The sequence below is a fragment of the Symphalangus syndactylus genome, chromosome 4 (assembly GCF_028878055.3).
Source record: "Symphalangus syndactylus isolate Jambi chromosome 4, NHGRI_mSymSyn1-v2.1_pri, whole genome shotgun sequence".
Classification (NCBI taxonomy): domain Eukaryota; kingdom Metazoa; phylum Chordata; class Mammalia; order Primates; family Hylobatidae; genus Symphalangus; species Symphalangus syndactylus.
Genome location: NC_072426.2, coordinates 163006004 through 163027300, shown reverse-complemented (window position 1 = coordinate 163027300; position 21297 = coordinate 163006004). Strand labels below are relative to the sequence as shown.

The 21297-nt window shown below is 44.8% G+C and overlaps 1 pseudogene; it reads left to right on the top strand.

The window, feature by feature from the left end:
* Window positions 1–11659, top strand: part of LOC129481355 (tubulin beta-8 chain-like) — a 33531-nt pseudogene extending 21872 nt beyond the window's left edge.
* The last annotated feature ends 9638 nt before the right edge of the window (window positions 11660–21297 follow it).

The window sequence follows — 21297 nt, the reverse complement described above, 5'->3', positions numbered from 1 at the left end:
AAGTTATTTTAGTCATCCAGGGGTCCCAGTCCAACAAATGACTGTGGGCTTTTTTAGGAGATGGCTGGGTACTGCTGCTTATGGGTGCCCAGATTTGGACATGTAGCCAAGCCTTTATATGATACACTACAGGGAAAGATTTAGAGCTCCTAGAATGTAATTAGAACAGCAAGCAAACCTTCAATACTCTCAAGGAGAAATTGGGCTCTGCTGTAGCCCTGGGAGTCCCCAAGTTGGATGAACCATTTCTTCTTTATGTGGCCAAAAAGCAAGGCATAGGCCTTGGGTAACCTTGTCCCAAAACTGGGGAACATTCCAAGGCCAGTAGCCTAATTTTCTAAGCAGATAAACCAGGTGGCCTCAGGGTGGCCTTGATGTCTTAGAGCTATTGCTGCTACCACTTTTCTAGTAGGCAAAGCTAATAAACTAACATTAGAACAGCACCTACAGGTTTTTGACCCCACACCAAGGGAAGGTGGTCCTAGAAGCTAAAGGGCAGCAGTGGATAATAGGAGAATATTTATGAAAGTGTCAGGCCTTATTGCTGGACACTCCAGACATAACCCTTAAAGCCTGCCAAACCATAAACCCAGCTACTTATCGGCCAGAGTCCACAGGTGATCCCAGCCTTTCTGGCATGCAGGTTGTATTAGTCTGTTCTCATGCGGCTAATAAAGACATATCTGAGGCTGGGTAATTTATAAAGAAAAGAGGCTTAATTGACTCACAGTTGCACATGGTCAGGGAGGCCTCACGCTCATGGCAGAAGGCAAATGAGGAGCAAAGTCACATCTCTTACACGGCAGCAGGCAAAAGAGCTTGTGTAGGGAAACTCCCCTTTATAAAACCATCAGCTGTAATCCCAGCACTGTGGGAGTCCAAGGCAGTGGATGACCTGAGGTGAACTCCCCTTTATAAAACCTTCCGCTGTTATCCCAGCACTTTGGGAGGCCAAGGCAGTGGATGACCTGAGGTGAGGAGGTGGAGGCCAGCCTGGCCAACATGGTGAAAACCCGTCTATGCTAAAAATACAAAAATTAGACAGGCACGGTGGTGGGCGCCTGTAATCCCAGCTACTGGGGAAGCTGAGACAGGAGAATCGCTTGAACCCAAGAGTCAGAAGTTGCAGTGAGCCAAGATCGCACCATTGTACTCCAGCCTGAGCAACAGAGCAAGACTCTGTCTCAAAAATAAATAAGCAAACCATCAGATCTCATGAGGCTTATTCACTGTCACGAGAACAGCATGGAAAAGACCCATCCCCCGATTCGATTACCTCCCAATGGGTCCCTCCCACCATATATGGGAATTAGGGGAGCTACAATTCAAGATAAGATTTGACTGGGGACAGTGGGGGTGGAGCCAAGATGGCCGAATAGGAACAGCTCCGGTCTCCAGCTCCCAGCCCCAGCGACACAGAAGACGGGTGATTTCTGCATTTCTGCTTGAGGTACCGGTTTCATCTCACTAGGGAGTGCCTAACAGTGGGTTCAGGACAGCCGGTGAAGCGCACTGTGCGCGAGCCGAAGCAGGGCGAGGCATTGCCTCACTCGGGAAGCGCAAGGGGTCAGGGAGTTCCCTTTCCTAGTCAAAGAAAGGGAAAACAGACGGCACCTGGAATATCGGGTCAGTCCCGTCCTAATACTGCGCTTTTCCAACGGGCCTGGAAAACGGCACACTAGGAGATTGTGTCCCGCACCTGGCTCGGAGGGTCCTATGCCCACAGAGTCTTGCTGATTGCTAGCACAGCAGTCTGAGATCACGCTGCAAGGCGGCAACGAGGCTGGGGGAGGGGCGCCCGCCATTGCCCAGGCTTGCTTAGGTAAACAAAGCAACCAGGAAACTCGAACTGGGTGGAGCCCACCACAGCTCAAGGAGGCCCGCCTGCCTCTGTAGGCTCCACCTCTGGGGGCAGGGCACAGACAACCAAAAACTCAGCGAGAACCTCCACAGCCTTAAATATCCCTGTCTGACTGACAGCTTTGAAGAGAGTAGTGGTTCTCCCAGCACGCAGCTGGAGATCTGAGAACGGACAGACTGCCTCCTAAAGTGGGTCCCTCACCCCTGAGCAGCCTAACTGGGAGGCACCCCCCCAGTGGGACAGACTGACACCTCATTCAACCGGGTACTCCTCTGAGACAAAACTTTCAGGGGAACTATCAGACAGCTGAATTTGTGGTCTCACGAAAATCCGCTGTTCTGCAGCCACCGCTGCTGACACCCAGCCAAACAGGGTCTGGAGTGGACCTCTAGTAAACTCCAACAGACCTGCAGCTGAGGGTCTTGTCTGGTAGAAGGAAAATTAACAAACAGAAAGGACATCCACACCAAAAACCCATCTGTACATCACCATCATCGAAGACAAAAAGTAGACAAAACCACAAAGATGGGGAAAAAACAGACCAAAAAAACTGGAAACTCTAAAAAACAGAGCACCTCTCCTCCTCCAAAGGAACGCAGTTCCTCACCAGCAACGGAACAAAGCTGGATGGAGGATGACTTTGATGAGTTGAGAGAAGAAGGCTTCAGACGATCAAACTACTCTGAGCTACGAGAGGAAATTCAAAACAATAGCAAAGAAGTTAAAAACTTTGAAAAAAAATTAGAAGAATGGATAACTAGAATAACCAATGGAGAGAAGGGCTTCAAGGAGATGATGGAGCTGAAAGCCAAGTTTCGAGAACTACGCGAAGAATGCAGAAGCCTCAGTAGCAGATGCGATCAACTGGAAGAAAGGGTATCGCTGATTGAAGATGAAATGAATGAAATGAAGAGAGAAGGGAAGTTTAGAGAAAAAAGAATAAAAAGAAATGAACAAAGCCTCCAAGAAATTTGGGACTATGTGAAAAGACCAAACCTACGTCTGATTGGTGTACCTGAAAATGATGGGGAGAATGGAACCAAGTTGGAAAACACTCTGCAAGATATTGTCCAGGAGAACTTCCCCAATCTAGCAAGGCAGGCCAGCATTCAGATTCAGGAAATACAGAGAACGCCACAAAGATACTCCTCGAGAAGGGCAACTCCAAGACACATAATTGTCAGATTCACCAAAGTGGAAATGAAGGAAAAAATGTTAAGGGCAGCCAGAGAGAAAGGTCGGGTTACCCACAAAGGGAAGCCCATCAGACTAACAGCTGATCTCTCAGCAGAAACTCTACAAGCCAGAAGAGAGTGGGGGCCGATATTCAACATTCTTAAAGAAAAGAATTTTCAACCCAGAATTTCCTACCCCGCCAAACTAAGCTTCATAAGTGAAGGAGAAATAAAATACTTTACAGACAAGCAAACGCTGAGTGATTTTGTCACCACCAGGCCGGCCCTAAAAGAGCTCCTGAAGGAAGCACTAAACATGGAAAGGAACAACCGGTACCAGCCACTGCAAAAACATGCCAAATTGTAAAGACCATCGAGGCTAGGAAGAAACTATAGCAACTAACGAGCAAAATAACCAACTAACATCATAATGACAGGATCAGATTCACACATAACAATATTCACGTTAAATGTAAATGGGCTAAATGCTCCAATCAAAAGACACAGACTGGCAAACTGGATAAGGAGTCAGGACCCATCAGTGTGCTGTATTCAGGAAACCCATCTCACGTGCAGAGACACACATAGACTCAAAATAAAGGGATGGAGGAAGATCTATCAAGCAACTGGAAAACAAAAAAAGGCAGGGGTTGCAATCCTAGTCTCTGATAAAATAGACTTTAAACCAACAAAGATCAAAAGAGACAAAGAAGGCCATTACATAATGGTAAAGGGATCAATTCAACAAGAAGAGCTAACTATCCTAAATATATATGCACCCAACACAGGAGCACCCAGATTCATAAAGCAAGTCCTCAGCGACCTACAAAGGGACTTAAACTCCCACACAATAATAATGGGAGATTTTAACACCCCACTGTCAGCATTAGACAGATCAACGAGACAGAAAGTTAACAAGGATATCCAGGAATTGAACTCAGCTCTACATAAAGTGGACCTAATAGACATCTACAGAACTCTCCACCCCAAATCAACAGAATATACATTTTTTTCAGCACCACACCACACCTATTCCAAAATTGACCACATAGTTGGAAGTAAAGCTCTTCTCAGCAAATGTAAAAGAACAGAGATTATAACAAACTGTCTCTCAGACCACAGTGCAATCAAACTAGAACTCAGGATTAAGAAACTCAGTCAAAACCGCTCAACTACATGGAAACTGAACAACCTGCTCCTGAATGACTATTGGGTACATAATGAAATGAAGGCAGAAATAAAGATGTTCTTTGAAACCAACGAGAACAAAGACACAACATACCAGAATCTCTGGGACACGTTCAAAGCAGTGTGTAGAGGGAAATTTATAGCACTAAATGCCCACAAGAGAAAGCAGGAAAGATCCAAAATTGACACCCTAACATCACAATTAAAAGAACTAGAAAAGCAAGAGCAAACACATTCAAAAGCTAGCAGAAGGCTAGAAATAACTAAAATCAGAGCAGAACTGAAGGAAATAGAGACACAAAAAACCCTTCAAAAAATTAATGAATCTAGGAGCTGGTTTTTTGAAAAGATCAACAAAATTGATGGACCGCTAGCAAGACTAATAAAGAAGAAAAGAGAGAAGAATCAAATAGATGCAATAAAAAACGAAAAAGGGGATATCACCACCGATCCCACAGAAATACAATCTACCATCAGAGAATACTACAAACACCTCTATGCAAATAAACTAGAAAATCTGGAAGAAATGGATAAATTCCTCGACAAATACACCCTCCCAAGACTAAACCAGGAAGAAGTTGAATCTCTGAATAGACCAATAACAGGTCCTGAAATTGTGGCAATAATCAATAGCTTACCAACCAAAAAGAGTCCAGGACCTGATGGATTCACAGCTGAATTCTACCAGAGGTACAAGGAGGAACTGGTACCATTCCTTCTGAAACTATTCCAATCGATAGAAAAAGAGGGAATCCTCCCTAACACATTTTACGAAGCCAGCATCGTCCTGATACCAAAACCTGGCAGAGACATAACCAAAAAAGAGAATTTCAGACCAATATCCTTGATGAACATTGATGCAAAAATCCTCAATAAAATACTGGCAAACCGAATCCAGCAGCACATCAAAAAGCTTATCCACCATGATCAAGTGGGCTTCATCCCTGGGATGCAAGGCTGGTTCAACATACGCAAATCAATAAATGTAATCCAGCATATAAACAGAACCAAAGACAAAAACCACATGATTATCTCAATAGATGCAGAAAAGGCCTTTGACAAAATTCAACAACCCTTCATGCTAAAAACTCTCAATAAATTAGGTATTGATGGGACGTATCTCAAAATAATAAGAGCTATCTACAACAAACCCACAGCCAATATCATACTGAATGGGCAAAAACTGGAAGCATTCCCTCTGAAAACTGGCACAAGACAGGGATGCCCTCTCTCACCGCTACTATTCAACATAGTGCTGGAAGTTCTGGCCAGAGCAATCAGGCAGGAGAAGGAAATAAAGGGTATTCAATTAGGAAAAGAGGAAGTCAAATTGTCCCTGTTTGCAGATGACATGATTGTATATCTAGAAAACCCCATTGTCTCAGCCCAAAATCTCCTTAAGCTGATTAGCAACTTCAGCAAAGTCTCAGGATACAAAATTAATGTACAAAAATCACAAGCATTCTTGTACACCAATAACAGACAAACAGAGAGCCAAATCATGAGTGAACTCCCATTCACAATTGCTTCAAAGAGAATAAAATACCTAGGAATCCAACTTACCAGGGATGTGAAGGACCTCTTCAAGGAGAACTACAAACCACTGCTCAATGAAATAAAAGAGGATACAAACAAATGGAAGAACATTCCATGCTCATGGGTTGGAAGAATCAATATCGTGAAAATGGCCATACTGCCCAAGGTAATTTATAGATTCAATGCCATCCCCATCAAGCTACCAATGACTTTCTTCACAGAATTGGAAAAAACTACTTTAAAGTTCATATGGAACCAAAAAAGAGCCCGCATCGCCAAGTCAATCCTAAGCCAAAAGAACAAAGCTGGAGGCATCACGCTACCTGACTTTAAACTATACTACAAGGCTACAGTAACCAAAACAGCATGGTACTGGTACCACAACAGAGACATAGATCAATGGAACAGAACAGAGCCCTCAGAAATGATGCCACATAGCTACAACTATCTGATCTTTGACAAACCTGACAAAAACAAGAAATGGGGAAAGGATTCCCTATTTAATAAATGGTGCTGGGAAAACTGGCTAGCCATATGTAGAAAGCTGCAACTGGATCCCTTCCTTACACCTTATACAAAAATTAATTCAAGATGGATTAAAGACTTATATGTTAGACCTAAAACCATTAAAATCCTACAAGAAAACCTAGGCAATACCATTCAGGACATAGGCGTGGGCAAGGACTTCATGTCTAAAACACCAAAAGCAATGGCGACAAAAGCCAAAATCGACAAATGGGATCTCATTAAACTAAAGAGCTTCTGCACAGCAAAAGAAACTATCATCAGAGTGAACAGGCAACCTACACAATGGGAGAAAATTTTTGCAACCTACTCATCTGACAAAGGGCTAATATCCAGAATCTACAACGAACTCAAACAAATTTACAAGAAAAAAACAAACAACCCCATCAAAAAGTGGGCAGAGGACATGAACAGACACTTCTCAAAAGAAGACATTTATGCAGCCAAAAAACACATGAAGAAATGCTCCTCATCACTGGCCATCAGAGAAATGCAAATCAAAACCACAGTGAGATACCATCTCACACCAGTTAGAATGGCCATCATTAAAAAATCAGGAAACAACAGGTGCTGGAGAGGATGTGGAGAAATAGGAACACTTTTACACTGTTGGTGGGACTGTAAACTAGTTCAACCATTGTGGAAGTCAGTGTGGCGATTCCTCAGGGATCTCGAACTAGAAATACCATTTGACCCAGCCATCCCATTACTGGGTATATACCCAAAGGACTATAAATCATGCTGCTATAAAGACACATGCACACGTATGTTTATTGCGGCACTATTCACAATAGCAAAGAGTTGGAACCAACCCAAATGTCCAACAACGATAGACTGGATTAAGAAAATGTGGCACATATACACCATGGAATATTATGCAGCCATAAAAAATGATGAGTTCGTGTCCTTTGTAGGGACATGGATGAAACTGGAAAACATCATTCTCAGTAAACTATCACAAGGACAAAAAACCAAACACCGCATGTTCTCACTCATAGGTGGGAATTGAACAATGAGAACTCATGGACACAGGAAGGGGAACATCACGCTCCGGGGACTGTTGTGGGGTGGGGGGAGGGGGGAGGGACAGCATCAGGAGATACACCTAATGCTAAATGACCAATTAATGGGTGCAGGAAATCAACATGGCACATGGATACATATGTAACAAACCTGCACATTGTGCACATGTACCCTAAAACCCTAAAGTATAATAAAAAAAAAAAATAAAAATAAAAATAAAAATAAAAATAAAAAAAAAAATTAAAAAAAAAAGAAAAAAAAAAAAAAAAAAAAAGATTTGACTGGGGACACAGCCAAAGCATGTCACACGTTATGAAACAAATTGATTCTAGCAGGCCAGCCTTAAGAGAGATAAGCCCCTTGACCATCCCAAGGAAGAGTGGTTAGCAGATGCGAGTTGTTTTATGCGTCAGGAAAACAGGAGGGCTAGATATGCTATAATTAGTCAGCACAAGAGAATCAAGGCACAAGCCTTGCTGGCCTCGACCTCAGCTCAAAAAGCTGAGTTAATTGAACTTACTAGGCCCCTGCAGTTGGGAAAGGATTTAAAAGTTAACATTTACACTGATTCCAAGTAAGATTTTTTAGCGCTTCATGCTTATGCTGCGATTTGGAATGGGTAGGGACTCCTGGCCCCCAAGGGCTTTTCCATACATCATTCAGATTTTGAGCTTGTTAGAATGCTGCTTTGCTGCCAAAAAGTGACTATAATTAATTGCAGAGGACATCAAAAGAGAGACTGACCATGTAAAAGGACATGCCCTTGTAGATGCTGTAGCCAAGGGTCCTGCACTGAAAGGGCCAATGAAGCTTATGGGCGTGCTGGTCAGCATACGTAGAACTGGGCCAGAACACTCTGAAGAAGAACAAAAATGGGCCAGGGATTCATTTCAGTCCAGGGCCCCTCTGACTGGCTGAATGATGGTAATAAATTACTAATGCCGTGTACCAATCATAGGAATATAACTCAGCACTTTCATGATTCTTTTCACCCCAGAAGGGATTCTTTGTTTCTGTTAATGTCTCATTTGTTTATAGGGGTAAATCTTTTCAAAACACTAAAACAGGTGACTCAGCACTGTGAGCTCAGTGCCTGACATGACCCAAACGGCCAGCAATTTTCTCCTTCTCCAGTTAAACCTGTCCAAAATTGAGGAACGTATCCAGGTGAGAACTGGCAACTCTAATTTACCCTGATGCCTTTCTGCAGGAGATTCAAATATTTGCTAATGCTTACTGATACCGTCACTGGTTAGATTGAGGCATTCCCCACCCCATCTGAAAAATGTTTACCAGAATAACTCCTCAGTCTGGGTAATCTAAAAGCCTGCAAAGTGACAATTGCCCATGTTCCACAGCAGGCGTAACCCATCACCTATCCTCAGCTTTAAGAATCCAATATCAGCTTCACTCTGCTGGAGACCGCAGTCCTCGGGAAAGGTGAAAGGGCTAATCCCACTGTAAAGAAGACTCTATCTAAATCAGAGCCTGACTATCTCTAACACCCATAGCTTACTGCGGGTTTGAACTGCTCCGAAGTAAAACTTATAATTAAGTCCTGTTGAGTTAACATATGGAAGGCCTTTCCTAACCACAGATTGCCTGATAGATGAAAGGACTCATCCATTACACAAATATGTCATCAATCTAGGACAGGTGCAAAGGCACTCTGTGAATATGGAAACAAGAGTCTTCCCCTCCCACATGGGAGGAAAATTCAGTTGCAGCTCAGCTAGGGATCTAGTCTCACTAAAGACGTGGGAGGAAGTTTTCCAGCTGAGCAGCTTTCCCCAACTTGGAAAGGACCACAGCAAGGACACCTGAGCTCTCCAACGGACGTTCAGCGTCAGGGGATTCACAGGTGGGTGCACCTGTGTGGAAGCAAAGATGTTGCTTATTCTGGGAGCCCAATCCGAGGCTGAGTGAGGTGGGCGCGGGGCTATTTAAGCGTTGGCGGAGGGCGGATTGGGTCGCTACGCATCTGCTCCTCCTCGCGTTTCTCCTGCCGCCCTAATCCCGCCTTGGCCATGAGGGAGATTGTGCTCACGCAGGCTGGGCAGTGCGGGAACCAGATTGGCGTCAAGGTTGGGAGCCGGGGCTCTGAGGGCCCGGCCCGGGCCTACCTGGTGGCCAGGGAAGATGTTGGCAGTGGCGGGGCGGTGCCCCTGCATTGCGGACCCTGGGCTCCCTGCCGGGGACGTGGTGGAACTGGGTGCTGGCGAGGCAGCCGGGGTGGACCCCAGGGACACGGTGGCCTAGGGATGGGGGTGCGGATGAGGGTGGGGGTGGGAGAGGGGCTGGGGCGCCTCCGTGACTCAGCCCTGGCCCCTCCGGCCCCTCCCATCTCTGGCAGTTCTGGGAGGTGATTTCTGATGAACATGCCATTGAGTCCGCTGGCACCTACCACGGGGACAGCCACCTGCAGCTGGAGCGCATCAACGTGTACTACAATGAGGCCAGCAGTGAGACCCCGTCCTTCCCCCACCGCCCTCCTGGGAACGCGGCCCTCCCCTGCTAATGCCCTCCCGCCCCTCAGGTGGCAGGTACGTGCCCCGCGCTGTGCTCATGGATCTGGAGCCGGGCACCATGGACTCTGTGCGCTCAGGGCCCTACGGGCAGATCTTCAGGCCAGACAACTTCATCTTCGGTGAGCTGCGGGGGAGGACTGGGGTCAGGGCAGCTCAAAATCCACGAGTGCCCCAAGGTCATCGCTGTGGGCACTGTGGAGCCAGGGCCCCTGAACACCCTCCTATCCTCCCAGTCGAGTTGCTCGATCTGCTTCTCCTAAACGGGCTTTGGGAGGAAGGCCCGGGTGTCTCCTCGAGGTGAGGAGCTACTGCTGTAAACTCCCTGCAGGGAGCTGAGCTGGGGCCGTGGCTTCTGCCTTCCCTGAAAATGGGCAGGAGCCGCCTGCAGCGAGGTCTGTTAGCCCGTCTCAGGTTTGACTCCTGACTTAATTCCTAACAGGGGAAGCTGCTGTCCTGTAACTCAGGGGAGGGGGTTTCACTTGCTCCACCTGCAGGGCGAATGGTGCCTTCACCTCACACGTGACACTGGTGCTTTCTGCGTTATGGTGGTGACCACTGATGACCGTACACGTGGCCATCGAGTGACTGGCTGTACTGTCTTACAGGTCAGTGTGGGGCCGGAAACAACTGGGCCAAGGGACACTACACAGAAGGCGCGGAGGTGATGGGGTCAGTGATGGACGTTGTCAGAAAGGAGGCGGAGAGCTGTGACTGCCTGCAGGGTTTCCAGCTGACCCACTCCCTGGGTGGCGGGACTGGGTCTGGGATGGGTACCCTTCTGCTCAGTAAGATCCGGGAGGAGTACCCAGACAGGATCATAAACACATTCAGCATCCTGCCCTCGCCCAAGGTGTCAGACACCGTGGTGGAGCCCTACAACGCCACCCTCTCAGTCCACCAGCTCATAGAACATGCGGACGAGACCTTCTGCATAGATAACGAAGCGCTATATGACATATGTTCCAGGACACTAAAACTGCCCACACCCACCTATGGTGACCTGAACCACCTGGTGTCTGCTACCATGAGTGGGGTCACCACGTGCCTGCGCTTCCCCGGCCAGCTGAATGCTGACCTGCGGAAGCTGGCCGTGAACATGGTCCCATTTCCCCGGTTGCATTTCTTCATGCCTGGCTTTGCCCCAGTGACCAGCCGGGGCAGCCAGCAGTACCGGGCCTTGACTGTGGCTGAGCTTACCCAGCAGATGTTCGATGCTAAGAATATGATGGCTGCATGCGACCCCCGCCATGGCAGCTACCTAACGGCGGCTGCCATTTTCAGGGGTCGCATGCCCATGAGGGAGGTGGGTGAACAAATGGTCAACATTCAAAATAAGAACAGCAGCTACTTTGCTGACTGGCTCCCCAACAAAGTAAAAACAGCCGTCTGTGACATCCCACCCTGGTGGCTGAAAATGTCTGCCACCTTCATTGGGAATAATACGGCCATCCAGGAACTCTTCAAGCGTGTCTCAGCAGTTTACAGCAACGTTCAGGCACAAGGCCTTTCTCCACTGGTACACGGGCGAGGGCATGGATGAGATGGAATTCACTGAGGCTGAGAGCAACATGAACGACCTGGTGTCTGAATATCAGCAACATCAGGATGCCACGGCGGAGGAGGAGTTTGAGGAGTGTGCTGAGGAGGAGGTGGTCTAGAACTCTCCTTTTCTAGGTAAAGGGGGGAAGCAGTGTGGATTCTTAACTGTGTTCTGACAGCCATGTGTGGCTACGCACTTGTTCGTTTGTGTCTTCACCTCTCCTCCTGCTGCATTTTAAAGCACTTTAATATGCAGTTTTGCCTAATAAAATATTTTCACAGCATCTGGTTTCACCTCCAACTTTTCATGGGCCCTCTGGCTACTGCTGCCAGATGCGCATAGGTGTCCTGCAAGGCTGAAGCTGTCTGGGCTTATTGCATGCCCAGGAACAAGCATTCCAGTGGCTCCAGGAGGGGTCGGCATGGGCTGTGGACATGGCAGGCAGGCATCACATGAACTTGGGGATGCCCTGGGCCTTGGGCAGCGACGTGGTGAAAAACCTGTTCCTGAAGGCAAGCTTTGGCTTATCCCATGTGCCAAACTTCTAGGGGACCAGCTGGCCATGTTTCTGGAACTTTAAAAGGGGTTAGTGACCCTGGTGGACAATGTTCCCAAAGTCCCATCTCGGGGTAGGAATGTGGCCAGACAGCTGGCTCTGAACCAGCAATGAAGGGTGGGCAAGTAGGACCCCAGCCACTCCATCACCATGACGGCCTGGGTGTGTTTGTGTGGCCTCATTCTCTTAATGAGGTGGGCATGGGATATCTGGCAGGGACTACCAGGCAGGAATCAAGCCCAGTGTCTGCTAACATGCACTGAACCCTATGTAGAAGGGGATTAGGTCCTGAGGGCTGTTGCTGGTGGTTGCTGGGCCTGTGTGCTCAGGGCAGTCTCTCCAAAGGCACAGATGGGGTTTCTGAGCAGGACCTGGGGAGACAGGCAGGTGCTCACAAATGCTGCTTCCCCCAGCTGGCAACCAGTGAGAAAAACGCCTGAGTGGAGGTCTGACCTGCCCCAGTCTGGAGGACTGATGCTCTCTGGAAAGGTGGGTGATGCTCGGTGTCTGCTCTCTCCCTGTCCCGCACTCCAAAACTTCAGGGCGAAAATCATCCAAGATTGTCAGGATGAGCCTGGTGAGGGTGGCACCTTTGGGGACAGGCCTTTCAGCCTGGCAGAGTCTCCTCCCCAGGCTTCTCAGGGAGCCTGGACTTCAAAGCCTGCTTTGGGGAAGCTTCAAATAAGAGGTGTGTGTGTGTGAGCTGGGTGCTGGGCAGCATGCACGGACAGGGCTCTTCTACCTGGCTCTTGTAGAACTTGTCCATGGCCTGTGTGATGACCCCTTGGTAATTCCCACCCCACCCCCATCACACAGATAAGATGAAGCCAGCATAGCCTGGGGGTGGGCAGATGTACAGGTTCTACCCCAGGTCCCCTGGGCATGCCCACCTGCCTCCGACGTGTCTGGGAAAACAGGTGAGGCCCCTTTTTCTCTGAATGTTGGCAATGGTCTATTGCAGCCAAATGGGGAACAGGCAGGCAGGAGAGTGTCTGGAAAGAAGTGGCTCCTGGAAGGAGGTGGGAGAGGTCCCCCATACTCCCCCAACCTGTTCTAGGAGCAGGAAAAGGGGCCTCTGTGACAGCCCCCCTCAGTGGCTCTCACTCTCTGAGGGGTGTCCTTGCCCAACCCAGGTGTGCACCCATCTGAGATGGCCTTGCATAGATCTGGTTGGGAAGGTTCAGCTGTAGCAACCACTGGAACCTTCTCACACCTAGTGTCTCCACTCACTTGGGCTAGATGTTCCTCCCTCCTGTAGTGGTACAGCCAGACTGGCAGAGGGGGCAAGTCACCACTGCAGTTCCCACCTGGGTCTGAGTGGGGGTCAGGCTTGGTGCCCATGTATTTCCCAACTCCCTGGTTCCATGTGGGGGCTTCATGGATAGGAGTGGTGCTTTTCCAGGTCTCTTTTCCATATGCCAGCTACAGGCCCAGGTTTCCAAGTTTCTGGAGCCCCTCTTCCAGCCTGGCAAGCATGGCATGTTGTAGGGGAAGGACATCAAGCCTACAGGCAGCAGAACCTGTCAGGGTATGTTCTCTACCCCTGGAGGCCCCTGGCTGTTTACCTCTTTGGGTGAGAGTCGGCTTAGGATCTCAACATTCTTGTAGGACTTCAGAACTGTACAGACAGGGGCCCAGGAGGGAGCAGGGGCTGGGACTGGCAGCTAACCAGTGTAGTGGGGGTTGTAGGCCTCAGTTTGGTCTTGCAGGGAATTCAGGGAGGCCTGGATTTGCTGAAGCTCTAGACAAGCTTGGGGTTGGATATGGAAACAGCATGGAGCCGGGGCCCTTCTGCATGCTGGAGTCTGAGTAGTTGCACCCTGGTGCATCCATAGGTGTTCCCACCTGGAGCACAGCCATGGATAGAAGCCAGGAGAGCTGTGGAGGGAAGAGGAGGAGGAGGGAGTCTCAGGGCAGCCCCAGCATCCAGGCAGGGCCTCTGCAAGTGAGATGCAGATCCAGCCTGTTGGCCACTTAGCAGCTGCTTGGCCGGCTGCAGATCACCTGACCTCTGTTCACCAGTAACTGGGGGTTGCAGTAGCACTTACCTTCTGGGACTCCCGCAGCTTGAAGGGGCAGCAAACACCACATGCTGAGAAAGCGCTGAACTCAGGCAAGCTTCTCCAAGAGCACCACAGCAGATTAGCATCCACCCTGTACAGGACACCATCAAATCTCCCCATCCCTCATTCCAATGGAAGAAAAGGGAGTCTCTGTCCTAGGGGAGCAAGCACAGGCCTATCTATGCAGTGGGCCCACGGCCCAGGTGGGGGAAAGGCCCTTGGATACATGCTGGTTTCACCAACCATCTGTGGGTTGGGTTTGGCCTGGACCCCTGTACCCCAGGAGGCCAGTAGCCCCCTGCATGGGAGAGGACTGGGAGGTAGGTGGGAGGGCTGAGCTTTGAGGGAAGCCATTATTTGGCCTCATGGGAAGTGGTGCAGGTGGTTGTTGGTGGCTCAGTTTTGCAGGACCTGGGTGATCACCCAAGGAGTGAAAATTGCCTTTTTATGAGAAATTGCCAAAATTGATGCAAGCTCATCAGTTGAAAAGGTGAGTAATGCTGACAGTTGGCTTCACCTGCCCCTTCCCCACAAGTAACTGGTGTTCAGAGGTGGATTTATTTCCTTCCCAGCCTTTCCCCTTTGCGTTTAACTGTGTGCATGTACTTTTGTGTGTAACATACACATGTTCCCTGGAGGGGTTACTTTTATTTTTTTATTTGGGGAGATAACTAGTGAGGCAGCCTGATACTTGCTGATCTTGTCTTTTAAGTGTGGAGTCCTCTATGGAGTGGGCATCAGGTACTTCCTAGCTGGCCTCTTCCAGCTGTTTGGCTGTCCCTGTTTCTGCCCTTCACAGACATGCTGGCCACTTGGTGTGACATTCAGTGGCCTTCTTTGCAGCTAGTATGATGAGACGAGTGGATTAGGTGCATTATAAACTGAAAAAGCACACAACATGCAGAGGGAAAGGATAAATGACCATGTGTGTCCTGCTCTGCTAAAGTCCACATCACATGACTCAGATGACAAACATTTTTTTCACCTAACACTTGGGCCCTGCGAAATGGCATTTATGTTTTTATTTATAACAGTTAGAAGAAATACTGCCAGGCTTTCTTTTCCATTTTCCCCAACTCCCACTTTACCCCCTCAAGTTTACTCACCTCAGAGAGAAAGCGGAGCTCGCCTGGTTAATGAGAGCCTGATATAATTTGAGCCAGGTCACTGTGTAAAGGTCATACTGCTTCTGTCTCCTTGTGCATCACTTGCGCAGCTCAGATATCTCATAGCTCCCTGTATACAGGTAGCTGTGTTACCCTCCTAGCTGCTTTCTTGTTTTGACACATGCATGAGAGCATGTGGGAGCACTTCAGGTCTAGGGTCGTGGGAGGACTGTTCTGCCAGCCCAGCTCATCCCTCCAGCTCAGCCTGCAGCATGCCTTCCTCCATCTGATTCCAGGGTGGGAGATGGCGGGTCTCACACTGACCTCAAGTTTATGTGACTTTTTCCACCTCTGCTTTCCCAGACAGCCCCTGCTGTGGGACTTGTAAGGAGATTTGTGAAGTCAGTATCTACTTTTCTTGTGTGGGTGTTTAAAAATTATTCCCCTGGAGGAGAATAAATGTTAGAGGCACTCCAAACCCCTAACATACAAACATCTAAGCCTGGCCCTTTTTTGGTGGTAAAATATATATAACATAAAACTTACCACTTTAACCATGTTTAAATGTACAGTTCCGTGGCATCTAGTATATTCAGTGTTGTCCAACCATCTAACTTATCTAATTTATCCATATCTACAACTTCTTTATCATCCTAAACTGAAACTCCATACCCATGAAGAAGTCACTGAATAGAAGACTGATGTATTTGACTCCATAAAAATTGAAACTCTGTATGAGAGGAAAATGCCTCAAAGTCAAAATCAACAGACTGGGGAAATAGATCTGCAACATACATGACAGACAAAAAGCTAATTTGTGATATATACATACATATGGATATATGTAAATATCCGTTTTCAACACCATTTAAAAAATACCATCCTTTCCCCATTGAATAGTGTTGACTCCCTTGTTAAAAATCATGACCATATTTTTTGGTTCTTTATTTCTATTGCATTGGTCTTTGTGTCTGTCTCTATGCTGCTACAACACTGTTTTGGGTAGTGAAGCATTGCAGTAAGTTTGAAACCAGGAGGTGTTAGTCCTCTAACTTTGTTAGTTTTTAAGATTGATTTGGCTATTTGGGATTTTTTGAGATTTCATCTGAATTTTAGAATAGGTTTTTCTATTTTTGCAAATATTGGAATTTTCATAGTGATTTTATTGAATCTGTAGATGACTATAGATAACAATGGCATCTTGACAAGGTTTTGTCTTCCAGTCCATAAACATGATGTCTTTTCATTTATTTGTGTCATCTTTAATACTTTTCTGCCATGTTTATAGTTTTTGCTGTACAGGTTTTTCATTTCCTTGGTTAAGTGGGTTTCTAAGTATTCTTTTGATGCTATCATACATTATACTGTTGTCTTGATTTCTTCTTCAGATAGTTTATTGTTGTACAAATACAACTGATTTTTGTGTACTGATCTTGTATCCTGCAGCTTTGCTGAATTTTATTTATTGCATCTGACAGTTTATTTCACAGAAACTAAAAGGTTTTTAATATATAAGGTTATGTCATCTGCAAACAGATGATTTTACTTTTTAAAAAATTGGAATATCTTTTATTCTTTTACTCATGTTTTAACTAACTAGAACCCTCAGTACTATATTAAATGGAAGTAGTAAAAGCAGGCATCCTCGTTTTTGCTCTTAGGGTAAAAACTTTCAGTCTTTCACCATGTTAGCTGTGTTTTGTTTTTGTTTTTTGTATGACATTATGTTAAGGTGTTTTCTTTCTTTTTATAGTTCATTAAGTACATTTTATCATGAATGTGGGTTAAATTTTGACAAATGCTTTTCTTTAATTAAAATGTGATAACATGAGGGTTTTTTCCTTTATGTTAATGTGATATTACGCTGATTTTCATGTGTTGGAACGTAATTTTATTTCAGGAGTCAATTATACTCATTCATAGTGTATAATCCTTTTAGTGTACTGCTGAGTTTAAGTTGCTGGTATTTTGTTGAGAATTTTTGCATCAGCATTTGTAAGGGATGTTTGTAGTTTTCTTATGGTGCCTTTGTCTGGCTTGGTGTCAAGGTAATACTGGCCTCATAGAGTAAGTTAGAAAACACTACCTCCTCTTCAACTTTTTGAAAATGTTTGAGAAAAATTGGTGTTAATTCTGCTTTAAACGTTGGGTAGAATTCAACAGTGAAGCCATCTGGTCCAGGCTTTTCTTTGTTGCTGGGTTTTTGATTACTGATGCCATCTTCCTGCTGAATCTCCTGTTGAATAGGTTTATTCAACTTTTCTGATTCAGTCTTTGTAGGTTTTTTGTTTCTAGGAATTTGTTTATTTTATTTAGGTTATTCAGTTTTTTAGTGTATAGTTCCTTATGGTCCTCCCGTACATCCTTTGTTTACTCCAAAAATTTGTTAGTAATGTACCTATTTTTTTTGAGTTTAGTAATTTTAGTATTCCCTTTTTTTCTTAATCTAGATAAAATGTTGTCAGTTTTGATCTTTTTCAGAGAAGAAACTTGGTTTTGTTGATTTTTGATGTTGTTTTTCTGTTCTCGATTTCACTTATTTCCACTGCTATTTTATCATTTTTTAAATTTTGCTAGCTTTCAGTTGTCGCTCTTTTAGTAGTCTTTTTCCCTCTGTTTTTAGTTCCTTAGGAGTAAAGTTGTTGATTCAGTATCTTATGTTTTATAATCACTTCTAGCTATAAATTTTCCCCTTATGGTACTGTTTTTGATGTATCTCTTCTGGTATTTCATCCAGTTTTCTCTCCATCCTTTATTTGATACATGATCAAATTACATGAGTGAAGAACACTACTGCGTTTTCTTAAATAACTTTTCAACTTCAGTAAGTCATGCAAGGATCAAATGTGAGAGAAAGAGAACCTCAGGATCAACTCAAGTATTTGGAAAAAAGTACTGAAAAATGAGGTGGGGTGGTTTCCAAACTGACCTGCTCAGCATCGAAAGGATTCTTGTTTCTAAAGGAAGCCATGGAGTTTTATCAGCTTAAAAGTGAGTGGTTGGTAAAATGAATTTTTTTTCTTTTAAACTTACTTTTGAAACTTCCATTCTTGTTCTTGGATTGTGGTTTGTTAGAATAGTGATTATTTTGTTTTTATGAGATGTTTCTTGTATTTTTATTATTATTTTTTTAAGGCAGAGTCTTGCTTTGTTGTCCAGGCTGGAGTACAGTGGCTCGATCTCAGTTCACAGCAACCTCCACCTCCCAGGTTCAAGCGATTCTCCTGCCTCAGTCTCCCGAGTAGCTGGGATTACAGGTGCTCACCACCACACCCAGCTAAGTTTTGTATTTTTAATAGAGATGAGGTTTCACCATGTTGGCCAGGCTTGTCTCAAACTCCTGACCTCAAGTGATCCACCCGCCTCAGCCTCCCAAAGTGCTTGGGATTACATGTGTGAGCCACTGTGCCCGGCCTGTTTCTTGTATTTGATGATGAAAATCTGTTGTTGACAGTAAGAGGATGGGGGCTCAGGTTAGCAACAGGGTGTTAGAAAAGCAGCAATAAAATTTTGGTTCTCAAAACATTTGATGTCTTATTCCTTTTTGTGAACATGGGTTTTGCTAAAAAAGACCAGCCATTTTGAAACTTGATTTTATTGTCAGGTTCTCATTTTGAAATTCATCTTATTGTTTGTATGAATTGGCAGCTGTATGTGGGAAATTTCAGTTTTGCATATTTTCAGATTATTTTCATTTTTACATCAGATTTTGAACAGATGATATACAAAAGTATTCATTTATTCAACAAAATTTAGTGCTGGTTATGTTGCAAGCACTTAGTGAACTTCATGCTGTATGTGCCTCAGATACTTTTGTGAATGTAACGGCAACATCAAAAACTTTGCCCTTATGCACCTTATAAACCTTCAATTTCAAGGTATGTTGATGAGTGGGCATCTGCTGTAACATATTTTCATGGTCATTTAATTCACCATTATTTGGGTATACCTTATATTAAAGCTGATTACTAAAAATTGGAAACTAGGCTGGGCGCGGTGGCTCAAGCCTGTAATCCCAGCACTTTGGGAGGCCGAGGCGGGCGGATCACGAAGTCAGGAGATCGAGACCATCCTGGCTAACACAGTGAAACCCCGTCTCTACTAAAAATACAAAAAAAAAAATTAGCCGGGCGTGGTGGCGGGCGCCTGTAGTCCCAGCTATTCGGGAGGCTGAGGCAGGAGAATGGCGGGAACCCGGGAGGCGGAGCTTGCAGTGAGCCGAGATCGTGCCACTGCACTCCAGCCTGGGGGACAGAGTGAGACTCCGTCTCAAAAAAAAAAAAAAAAAAAAAAAAAAAAAAAAAAAAAAAAAAAAAAAAAAAAAAAAAAAAATTGTAAACTAAACATATCTTTATCTTGCCTTTTTCATTAACATATGTGATCAAGGGAATAACTGAGAATCAATGTTAGGGATAGTTATCAAGATCTTAACTTTGCAACTATAACTTTGTCCTCAATGTAATAACTGCAAAAAATAATTTACGTTTCAAAGGCTTTAATCTTTGTATTTTTTTGAAAAGGAGACTTCACCGAGATTTCTTTAAAAATTCTTGCTCATACAGTAGAGCCCTATAGGCTCATGGGATATGGTCCTCTAGTGGATCTGTACCACCTCAGTTCTCTGATTGTCGCCCTCCTGTGGTGAAAATCAAAGCTTATGTTCATTTCATGTCTAGGATGTGTAGTATGTTCTTGTTGGGGAAAAAATGATGTTGCTTGAGAAATAAGTGCCTTCAGTATCACTGTGTGTCACTTAATAAATATGACTAATATCTACTTTACCAATTGCTGCAATTTGATGCTTAAAAGCCATCTTTATATTATACTTTTTTTGGTTAAGAAAAGTAAGTATAATAGACATTAATTATTTTTACATAATTTTCTTATGTGGACTGCCACTCTTAGAACTAAAACTTTCAGATGTTTATATTACAAGTACAATTATTAATTTTTTATTGTCATCTTTTTTTTCTGTAGCCAAATGTAATCAACTCCCTTCCTTTTACTTCCTTTTTTGAGTCAAAATGTTACACTTATACAAGCAAGAGCAACAGCTCTATATCCAGATCACTGCAGTGCTTAGAAAATACAATAATTTACAAATCCAAATTTCCAGGAAGTCTCTGCACACACCTCTAGTACAAAAGATGCTTCAGAGACTAGAGGGTCAGAGGGCAAAGATGGGAAACATTCAACTCCCAGCTCAGGTCAAAAGGGAAGAAAGCCTGGTGTTGAAAGACATCCAAGAATGACTGTGTCTGCAACTCGCCCCTTTCTGTAAAGTATTCATGGTGTTTTAGTTAAAATGTTTGTTCTTATGATGGTCAATAATATTAGTTATGCTTTGTAAAAGAATTTATTCTTATAATTAATGGGTCATCCTAAATTATTATATGTTTAGTTGCTATAGTAAGATGACGTCAAAGATTTGTTGCCTGTTAGATGTTTCTGGGATCTTTGCTTTATTTTTATATTATGATCTGGGCTTCCAAAGTTGAGTGGTAATTTTATTGTTTATACAAATGTAGAATAAAGCTTAAGTTTGGGGAGAAAAATAAAAGCTAGAGTTTTCCTTTCAGCTCTATAGAACAGTCATTCATTTCTATAAATGTTCTTTATGTAGCTTTCCTAGTTCCACATTTAAAAAGATAAATATGGGGATCTACACAGGTCTCAGTGAATAATAGTTGTTTATTAATAATGCATTTATTACAAAGCTTGAAGTTGTTCTTTTTTTTTTGAGACGGAGTCTCGCTCTGTCTCCCAGGCTGGAGTGCAGTGGCGCAATCTCGGCTCACTGCAAGCTCCGCCTCCTGGGTTCACGCCATTCTCCTGCCTCAGCCTCTCTGAGTAGCTGGGACTACAGGCGCCCGCCACCACGCCCGGCTAATTTTTTGTATTTTTAGTAGAGATGGGGTTTCACCGTGGTCTCAATCTCCTGACCTCGTGATCCGCCCGCCTCGGCCTCCCAAAGTGCTGGGATTACAAGCGTGAGCCACCGCGCCCGGCCCGAAAGCTTGAAGTTTAAAGTAGAATTTTGCTCAGCCTACATATCTTTTATGGTCAGGCTGCTATAATCATGTAATACTCAGTTAAATTTCAATTTCAGATAAACAAGGAATAATATTTTAGTATAAGCATATCCCAAATATTGCATGGGATATACTTACACTGAAAAAAGTATGTTTATCTGAAA